Raw genomic sequence first — 10,552 nt, forward strand, 5'->3', positions numbered from 1 at the left:
GGGCTCCCTTGCCGAGCACTCACTGACCGTCCCACTGGCGTCACCCTGCCCCTCTCCCGCTCCCTGTGACCTCACCGCCTCATTTGGAAGCCCTCCTCTCTAGGCTCCATGTGCCCACACTTAACCACCTCGACCCCATCTCTCTCCATCTGCCCTTTTCCCGCGCCGGGTGAAGAGGAGTGGGAACGCCTACACTGTTGTGTTCAGCAGTGTGGACGGGCTTCCCTTCTCTTCCTGGCTCGCGTCTAGCTGGACTCCGCGTGGTTCCCAGGGGTGCGGGGCTGGGTGCCTCCCAGCAGGGAGCAGCCCTGGCACCTGTGCCTGCAGCGCCACCTGCTGGAGTCTCCGTCCTCCCGTTGGGCACAGTCTTCCCCCTCCCTCTCTGCCTGGGATTATCTGTCGAGGGATCAGTTTCTTGCCCCCACCCCCTTCACCTCCAGCTCGTCCAAAATCAGGGATGACCCAGGACCCTCCCTGGGCTCCCCTTCCTGCCCACCCTTGGTCGTGTCCTCAGTCACCTGTGCTTAAGGGTGAGGGTTCCCTCCAGATGCTCCTAAACGCTTCACCGCAACATCCTCCCGGGGATTGGCCCCGGGTCCTGTGTGGTCGGTCCACCCTCACCAGGCTCCGACTGCATGAGGAGGGTAGGCATCAGGCCTGCTGCGTGCACTGCTGTGCCTCCCGCTGTATACGCAGTCATGACCCTGCCACAGGACATGGGAAAGGCAGCCCTCCCCTTTGTGGGGAGATGTGACTGACCACAGGGTGGACGTCAGCTCTCAGCTCAGGGCAAGGGCAACCGGGTGCTCGCTCCTGGGACCCTTTCCAACCCAACCTGACCCTGAGCAGGCTTTGTTCCCTTCCTCTTGTCCCTCTGTTGGCTTCGCTCTGTGAGCAGAGCAGGGCAATGTGGTCAGGGGTCACAGGCTGAGGCACATGGACTCTGGCTGACCCATGTGCCCCCCTGCTGGCCACATGGATCGGGCGCTGCACTGGGGCCTGTTTGGTGTGGGGTCATCTGCCCGCAGAGAGGCCATGCCTCTGCTCTTGGCTCCAGAGTTCACCTTGAGTCTGACAGGCGTGTCCCCGGCTCCCTGGGCCTTGCTCCAGGCTGCTCTGTGTTGATGGCGTGGTGCATGGTGGGGCTTCCTGAGTCTCCTGTGGGGGCTGGAGGCCAAGGTTGGGCACGTCGTGGCCCCACGTTGCTGTGACAGACCCCAATAAATCCCGCACCTCAGGACTCTGGTGATCTTCCTGAGCTGCCACAGCCAAGGAGGATGGACCCTGCTCCACACCTCTGTCCTCACTGAGTTTAATCTGCATCCTTCACCATAACTAACCCCAAGTATAACAGCTTCAGGGACTTTTGGGAGCCTCCAAGAAAAGCAGCTGGGAGGGGGTCTCTGGGACCTTGACTCTGTAGTTGGGGTCAGAAGTGGGGGGTCTTGGGTCCCTGGAATCTGAAGAGCCCCTCTACCAGGGGAGGGCCAGGAGACCCCAGGTGGTAGTTAGCTGAGTCCAAGGCCCTCCTGGGTATGAGGCATCCTAGCCCCTTGCATCACCAAGAGGCTGGCTCCCTTCTCCCCCCAGCCCGCAGGCCTGGTCCTTGCTTCTGAGAAATTTCCTAGGGTGGGGTCCTGGTGCCACAGGTGCCCCCATGCTGTGGCCTCCTGAGTCTCCAGGGAGGATAAGGAGTGAGAGAAGGCTTGTCCACAGAAAGGGAGCTTCTGTCAGAACAGAACCTGGGGCTGCCGCACCCCCACCTCCACCAGCCCCGGGTGCATGGGGCAGGATCATGAGAGTGAGGCTCCTTCCCCTCCCAAGATATGCAGGACACATGGGACAATGTTCATTGGACCTTCACTCAGGGTTAAAACCTCCCGCGCAGGCCTGTTGGGTGAGAGACACCATTTAAAGACTATTAATGGGGTGGAGTGGGCTGGGGGGTGAAGCTGGGGTGGGGCAAGTTGTAAAGTCACCCGAGGACACGCTCTCCCTGCAGCGACCCCCCAGGTAAGCCCAGGTGGAGGGGGACCCCTCTAGTCAGAGCCCTCACAGGTCAGACATCACATTCTGGACCCTTGGGGGACAAGTATCCAAGCATCCCCAGTTCTTGTCTACACCTGCTGCAGTCAGGGCCGGCTCTGTCTTCGTCTTCTTTTTTATTAATATTTTATTTGCATTTTTGGGGAAGATTTAGTTTCACAAGAAACACTGATTTTTTTTTTCCCCACACAAAAGTTTTAAAAAGACAGAATCTATTATCTTGGGAGAATAGAAGAAGTCTCTTTTGCAAGGAGGGGCAATTCAGATTGGAGGAACTAGTGAGGCAAGTTGTATGCAGGAAGTTCCGATTAATCCAGTTGTAGGAATAAGATGAATGTCTTCTTGTTCTAGTTGTGTAAAGCTCCTAATGGGCTGTTTCAGCTCAACACTGGTAACACAACCAAGCCTCTAGGGTCCCGTGTGTTATGGACACAGGGCTGACTCACTCTCCAGGAGGCTGCGTCTGTTTACAGAAGCCACAAGCAGCTCCCGGGCGCCCCAGTCCTGTCATGACTCTTGAGGGCACAGACCTCTGCTCTCTGTGTGCTTCTGCTCCTGCTGGGCTGACCTCTGCTTGGTCTTCTCCACTCTGCTGACAGGCTCTTTAACTCTGGGTTTTTGTTTATGTGCAGGTGGATCCATGGCTTGGCTTCTGTAGACTTCTTAGAGCTGACCTGGATGGGACAGAAGATGGTTGATCTCCAGGCCTGGAGTCCGAGCCCACCACTGCCCTGTCTTCTTCATGGCCAAGTTCTCACCCCTCCCTCTTGGGGGCCAATGGGATAGGGTGTCCACGGCAGGAACAGGAGTCCATGACTGGATGCAGGTGCCCACACCAGGACTGGAGGGTCTGTTGGGAGCTGGAGGCCCCAGGGCAGGCAGGAGGGCTCCCACCGATCTTGTGGGTCCACACATCACAGATGTAGGCCTGCACACGGAGCACCAGGCTGTTGATGGGACCAGTCCAGCCTGTGCAGGTGCCTGACCACCAAGTGGTCAGTACAGAATATGCACAGGGCGCCCTGGCAAAGCTCCCACACTCTCGGGAGGACACTCAGCATGGTCCCTGGAATCACTGGGAGGTCAGCCTACAGGGTCCCCCACCCAGCCTCACTAAGTTACAGTAAGAAACAAAAGATGCCTCCGTGCAGGAAGACAGAATGTCAGCAGACTGAACACTGTCCTGAGGAAGGCAGGCTGGTGTCTGGGAACTGGGTGCTATAGTGGGGGTGAATGGGGGGCTCCCAAATGCTATGTCCACGACATGACCCCAGAATCTGTGAATGGAACCTTATTTGGAAGTAGGTCTTTGCAGGTATAATTGATTATGGATGTAGAAATGAGGTCATCCTGGATGGGGGTGGCCCTAAATCAAAGAGGGCATCCTTCTAACAGATGTAGACACAGAGGAGACACCAGGTGGAAATGGGCCAGAGATGGGAGGGAGGCGGTCACAAGCCCAGGGATGCCTGGAGCCCAAAAAACTGGAAGAGGCGGGAAGGACCCTCCACTGGAGCCTCTGGAGGGAGCACAGCACTGGGATCCCCTGACCTCAGACATCTGGTCTCCAGGACTGAGAGAGGACAGGCTTCTTTTGTTCTGAGCCTGTGTGTGTGCTCATTTGTCACAGCTGCCCCAGGAAGCTCATGCAGCTGGTGAGAAGTGCCCTGCTCTGATCTAAAGCCTCCTTCCCATTAGGGGCAGCCCCCTGCACCTATGCCATTTGCACTAAACACGAGGTTCACACTGAGCCTCAGCTCTGCTTCGGGACACTGGCATTTGGAGGGTGAGGGCAGACACCACCACGTGATAAGCCCCCGGCTGGGTGCCAAGTCTCTAGTGAGCTTCCCTGGGGGTCGGGGGTGACTGTCAGGGTTCTGCCTTTCATCACTGGGGGAAGAGATACCCTAGACACTCTCGAGGGAGGAGGGGCATGAAGGGTCGTGAGTGACTGGCTCAGGGCCCCTCCCACCCATGCATTCCCACTGCGCCCTGAGGCCTGTCTCAGCTGTGAGCACACCAGCCTGGAGCCTCCCAGCAAGTCCCCGAGGTGAGGTGGCCCAGCAGACCCCCCCCCTTCCTCCATGTCTAGCAGGCAAGGGACATCCCTTCTCCTTGCCACTCCAGGAGTAGTTCTGGAGCCAATCTGCAAGTGGTTCTGGGGTTTGCAGGCTGAGCCCCTGTGGCTGTGCTCCCCACATGAGCACCCAGAGCAAACTTTCTGCCCTGCTGCCTGAATGCCCCCCTCCCTCCACTCAGTATTGTCAGGAATGGATCAGGTGGTTCTGTAGCAGCTTCTGAACCCTCCTATAATACGGGTGTCCTTGTTTACAGCCTGTCTCATTGTAAGTTGATTTTACTATATTACTGATGTAGGAGATAGATGGGCTCCAAATTAGACATTTATAACTGGCCTCCTGTTTGCATGTCACGGGACACAAAGAAGTGGGCTTCAGGGTGGATACTTAACAACTGTTAGCTTTTCTGAGAGAAGAGAGAGGTGGGCTTCAGTCTAGGTATTTACAATCAGCCTCCTGGTTGCCCTCCGAAATAGAAGTAACAACAGAGAGTAAATAGTCATTGTTTGTCTCTTGTAAACACCTTACGGTAAAAGTCAAGGTAAGGACAGAGAGGGGACAAAACCCTGTATGTGTAAAGGATTCAGGGATCTCGGCCCCCAACTCTTGAGACAAGGGAGACACCACACACGCACAGAAAGGCTTCTTGTGGCTCAAAACTCAAGATAATGCCAAGCCATGATGAGTCTTGCTCCTCCCAGAAATCTTCACTTCGAGATCCATCTTGGCTGAGGGTTGAGTGTGCACCCAGGGGTAGGTCCCAGGGTAGGTCAGGTGTGGGAAAAGAAACCAGGTAATTGGCCTGAAGGAAGTCAAAGACCCGGAAGAAGTTCCTGCTCACTAGGGGGTTCGCCCACACCCTTTCTTTGCTGTGCTTCTCTCTTAACAAACCATTTCTCTGAGTGCTGTACCACTTGTTGTTTTTCTATGTCTCTAATAATTTTATACCTGCATTTACTGTTTCTGCCTCTATGATAAATATATTTTTCACTGGGGGCAAAGATCCAGGGAAAAGTAGCTTCTAGCCTTTAGCCCTTGTTGGTCTGGTGGCTAGGATTTCTGGTTCTCATCCAGGCTTTCCAGGTTCAATTCCTGGGCAGGGAATTTAAGATCTCACTTCATATCACCGCTTTCTGCTAACTCAGTCATTATATTAAGAGACACATCTCCTGGTGGCCATGACTCAACATGAAAAAAAGTGAAAGTGAAGTCACTCAGTCATGTCCGACTCTTTGCAACCCCATGGACTGTAGCCTGTACCAGGCTTCTCTGTCCATGGGATTTTCCAGGCAAGAGTACCAGGGTGGGTTGCCATTTCCTTCTCCAGGGGATCTTCCTGAACCAGGATCAAATCCAGGTCTCCTGCCTTGCAGGCAGACGCTTTACCCTCTGAGCCACCAGGGAAGCTTCATAACCCAACATGAAGAACCAAAAAAAGGTAAAAAGGAGGTGGTACTCCACTAACTCGGAAAAACCCTGCCCTTCCCTCAGACGTACCTGCCTCCTCAGCATTAGTCTCACTCCTCCTCCCTCTGTCTTTACTGTTTAAAATCAAACCGCTTTCTCCAGGTGGGCAAGAAGTTAAGCTGGGAGCTTAGTTCCTGCTTCTCTGTTCTTTGGCCATTGAATAAAGCCTGTGTTGTGTTGGTCTCAGCCTTGGTTTCATCATCACCTACTTGAACCTGAATGGAAAAAGGAAACCCTCCCTGTTGAGACAGAGACCCCCTAGCCAGGGTAGGGCCTGAGCAGGGTCCATAGGACTTAACTTGGTGACAGCCTGTGAGGGGACGGTGGTCTCTGCCTGGGGTGAGTGGAGGGCACCCACAGCTGCAGCACCAGCTCCATTTACAGTCTGACTTGGTGACACTGGCTGCCGGTGTCCAGTCAGGAGGGACCCAGAAGCAGCACTTGGAGCCAGATCAGACATGCCTTTTCGCAGGCTGTGGACGTACTGGGTTTTAAGACTCTGTATCTAGAAAATAAACTGAGCTGCTAGAAGCTGATGTGTGTTCTGGACTTGAAATCCATGTGCAGGGCAAAAGTTCCCACCGGATCTTGACTTGGAAGCTTCTGCACAGGTGATGTGTGCATCAGTGCTTCCTTGCCAAGTCCTCCAGGCCTCCTTGCTGGGCACAGTGGGACCCACACTCCATGGGATCCCTGACCCAGAGCCTGAAGGGCCAGTGCTGGCAGGGCCTGGGGACGAGAGTGGTCACTCCACCAACACTGCTCAATTCCTCCTCCCTGGGGACCCAGGAGAGGCAAGGCCGATGGCACAGGCCAAGCTGGATGCACTTCTCCATGGGGGCCCCAGGCCCTGCTCTGCTTACTCAGGCCCACTGTCTGCCCCTCCTGGTGCCCAAGTCCCACAGACTCACATTCCTCGTGTGGACATCCAAGTATACAAGTTGCCCCATGTCCCCTTCCCACACGGGACAACCCCTGGCCCCGCTTCTCCCTAATGACGGCCTTCTCCTCGCTTGTTCTGGGTGGGAAGAGGGCCGAGGGGGAGGCTGGTTTGTCCCAACTGCTTCCTAGGGGCCCAGAAACAGGACTCAGGTGACACGGGGGGCTGCTGGGCCTTGAGGTCTGGATGCTTCTGGGTGTGGGATGAACCACCACTGCCCCCTGGAGCCTGCTCCCTCTCAAATTCAGGAAACAGGAGGACCCACCAAACTGACCCTATCCCGGGTTCTGCTGCAAGTCTGCTCACATTTGCTCTCCGGATCCTGAAGACAGACCTGTGGGAAATGGCCTGTGAGTCCCATACTGATGGTGTTCTGTGGAATTTCCATGAGACCTCTTTCTGCCCTGTTCTGAGCAAATTACTCATCAATCCATGCTACCATCACCCCACAAGCAGACTGGGAGGCTGAGGCTCTGAGAAGCCAAGTAGCCCACCCAGGACAGACTGAGGCCACAGAGTGGGGTCTGTGCCCATTGCCCACCCAGGTGACTGCCCATTCACAGCACGTCCACATTTCTCACTTCTGGGGGCCAGCTCACTGAGCCTCCTTTAGGGGGATTCACTTACCTCCTTTTACCAGGGCTTGTCTCACATCCTGTCTCTGGGATCATCCACAAGGCTTGTCACTCTGAAGCAGGGTTCGGTCTTGTTGAGTCCTGGCCCAAGGTCACAGGTGGGAGGCCTTGCATCAAGGCCACAGAAGAGGACCCCAGAAACAAGGTCACCTCTGAAGCTGGCTGAGCCCCTTTGTAACTGCTGGCAAAAGCCCCTGATCATCACTAAGAAGCTTCCTGACTTCCAACTAGGCAAAGATGTCCACTCCGGTAAACATCCTATAGTGCCCCAGCGAATCACCTAACACTAACCTTCCAGCAGGAATTTTCTTTGTCTTGAGGCTATGAAAATTGGATACTAACCCACAAAAATTGTCAGCTTTCCCTGGTCTGTCAGGAGGTCAGCCCGCTGTGCTCTTAGTGCCCGCTTTATCTCTGTTCTCTGTTCTTAATAAAAACTTACTCTCTTCTGAAATGCTCTATGTCTGGAAATTCTTTTCCAACTCACCCTCAGACTGCTTCAACAAGTCTCACGTCACCAGGGCCACTTTCCTGGATCATACTCGGCACCTGTTTGTCCACTCCCAGCTCAGGCCAGAAAGGTCCGCTTGGGCCCTGAGCCCCCGGCTCTGCCTGGAGCCCTCTCCCCTCTTGTCTGGCCCTTCCCAATCACGTCCCCTGCAGGGTCACCAGGAGCTCCCACCACCCCTGGGCAGGCTGTCTGCTGTGTCCTGGGGAGGCCTCTCAGGTGTCAGGTGGAAGGAACAAGAGGTACCCATGAGGCCGCCCACACCAGCACAGGAACCAGCACGCACCTACTGACTTCTTCACTCTGGATGGGCCCACGTGGAGTTCAGGGGCACCCCAGCATGTCCTTGCTCTCATCCCAGTGCTGCCCACGGGGGAGTCGCTAAGTTAACTCTGTGCTGGGTGCGCAGAGGGGATGCTCATTCACACACTCCTCCCAGGAGCATGGGGTTCTCATGGGCAGAATCCTCTAAGGATATGGGGCTTACCTGGGCAGGTACCCCTGCAGGGCTCAGCACCCAGGAACCATGCACAGAGCCCTCATTGCAGAGCACCCCCAGCTTACCTGTTGGACAGATCTGACCTTGAGCCCCTCAGAGCAGGACCTGAGGTAACAAAGAGCAGCTTCTGAACAGGTCTGTGACCCTGGGCTTCACTGTGTGCAGCCTCCTTCCAGCGGGTCTTCCAGAAGCTTCCATAGCACCTGGGCACTGGGCCTCCATCTCCACCCACCACCCCTCCACTCCCTGACCCCTAGGTTCCTCTCCTTAAGAGACGGTCTTCTTGAAATTCTCTCCCAATTGTGGGCCAGATAAAATGATTAGAAAACAAGCCAGAGCTGTGGCCCTGTGTCCATCCTGACCCATAGGACCCACACCTGTTCCTGGAAACTTGGCCGGCACACAGAGGCCCATTTTCTGAAACCACGAGCCTGGATGGGCAATGATTGGCTTACCTGGCCAGCCCACCCTTTGCACATGTGCCTGAGTTGAGGTTTATATATACCCCCTTGAGGCAGCAAGAGTGCCTGCAGCTGTACTCGATGACATCTTCTCTGCCATCAGAAGCTGCGGGGCTGGCCTGGCGAGAGAGAGACAGTGAGGGGCCATGACGTTTCGGGGGGGGTCCTGTCTGCATAGGGCTCTGCTGGACCTTCCACAGGAGTTGCTAGGCTGCCACTTGCTAAGGAAGAGGTTGTGTCGCCTGTACCTGCTGTTGGAAGTCTTCCCAGGCAGAGGTGAGGAAGCAAGAAAACAGGAGGGGTAACTCAGAAAAATGGAAAGCTTCCAGAAGAGCATCCAGGCCAGGACCGTCCTGCCTGGCCTGCAGGAGCCAACTTGGCAAGGGTGCTGTCGCTGGGGCGGCTCCAAGCCCTTTTCTCCAGCCTTTGAGGTCTTTGCACATATTCGAGTTTTTACCTGGGAAGGGTGGAGGAGGTTCAGAAGCAGCTAGCCTGGGGGTCAGCCAGCATTTACTTAGAGATGCCTTTGTGGGGTCTCCCAGCTTCCCACTGAGGACATTCCTTGGGAGTGGGGAGGGTGAAGGGGGGGTGGGAGGGTGGAAGGAGGGGGTGGGGAGGGGCTGGCTGCTCATGAGTAAGTCCCCATCCCTGACCCTCTTCAAAATTTTTATCTGTGTAGCAAGCGTCCTAACTGGGTTTTCACCTGTGTAACTGGTGGGTTCTTATTGAGCAATGTGAACAGTGACATTAAGTGTCCTCAGTCAGGACTGAGATATTACACCACATGCACGGGTGTAAGAACCTGGGGAGGCGTGTGCAGCCAATGCCCCTAGGGACAGGCTTCAGACTTGACTGCTCAACATTCTGGTGTCCAGCCACTGCTTTAGGATTTTGGTGGGAGCCCGGTGCTGACTCCAGGTGGGCTGTATTCTGGCCGCCTTCTGCCTTTAGTGAGACCCACACTTCTAGGATCCTACAGAGCAGGGTCTGTGTGACTGCTCTGTGGCTTCTCTAACAAATGACCACAGTCTTGGTGATTTGAAACGGTAGGAGTTCATCCTCCCTGAGTCCTGGACACCAGACGTCTGAGATCATGGTGGTGCAGGGTTGAGGTCCCTCCACAGGCTCCAGGATAGAATCCTTTCTGCCTTTTCCAGCTTCTGGGGCTCCAGGCGTCTCTGGGCTTGTGGCCCTCTCCCTCCCATCTCTGCCTCCATCTTCACGAGGCCTCTCCTCTATGTCCTCTTTTGTTGCTTATAAGGACTCTCTTAATTGGATTAAAGGTCACCCTAACCCTAGATGAACTTAACTTGAGATCCTTAATTACATCTCCAAAGACCCTTTTCCCAGATAAGGCCCTGTTCACGTGTTCTGGATGGGGGGCACACCTTTTGGGGCCACCATTCACCCTATTCTCTGTGTATAAAATAATGCTCATTTTAGGAGACCACCAGAGTCCCATATAGACTGGCACAGACAGTTGGGAAGATCCCCTGGAGAAGGGAAGTGCTACCCACTCCAGTATTCTGGCCTGGAGAATTTCACAGACTCCATAGTCCATGAGGTGGCAAAGAGTCAGACATGACTGAGTGACTTTCACTTTCACTGGAGAGAATGAGGACCTTGGAATCACCTAGAACAGATCAAGGCCTGGCTTCATCAGGTGAGGGAAATCACAGGGAGGAGAGGGTCATGGTCTTGTTTAGGCTTCAAAAAGACCATGTTGGGGTGGGATGTGAGATGCACCGGGGCAGGGACCTTTGTCAGGGCCTGATGGAGGGATTACGCTTGGGCCAGGGCTGTGCGTGTAGAGGGGAATTGGTGTGGAGGTTGGCCATATGCTCTGGAGGAGGAGCTGACAGTCACTGGGGCACAAGGAACTGCGAGCCTGGGAGGCCTCCATGTTACTGAACCAAAC

General features: G+C 55.1%; 1 long non-coding RNA gene across 1 annotated transcript; it reads right to left on the bottom strand.

Moving 5' to 3' along the window:
* Positions 1-2,142: 2,142 nt before the first annotated feature.
* LOC129635892 (uncharacterized) lies at positions 2,143-8,414 on the bottom strand. The gene is made up of 3 exons (XR_008706519.1): positions 8,239-8,414; positions 7,159-7,247; positions 2,143-2,720 (listed from the first exon to the last, which is right to left on the bottom strand). It is a non-coding gene; the product is annotated as an uncharacterized LOC129635892 (long non-coding RNA).
* Between the last annotated feature and the right edge of the window lie 2,138 nt (positions 8,415-10,552).

This window comes from Bubalus kerabau, chromosome 21 (assembly GCF_029407905.1).
Source record: "Bubalus kerabau isolate K-KA32 ecotype Philippines breed swamp buffalo chromosome 21, PCC_UOA_SB_1v2, whole genome shotgun sequence".
NCBI lineage: Eukaryota > Metazoa > Chordata > Mammalia > Artiodactyla > Bovidae > Bubalus > Bubalus kerabau.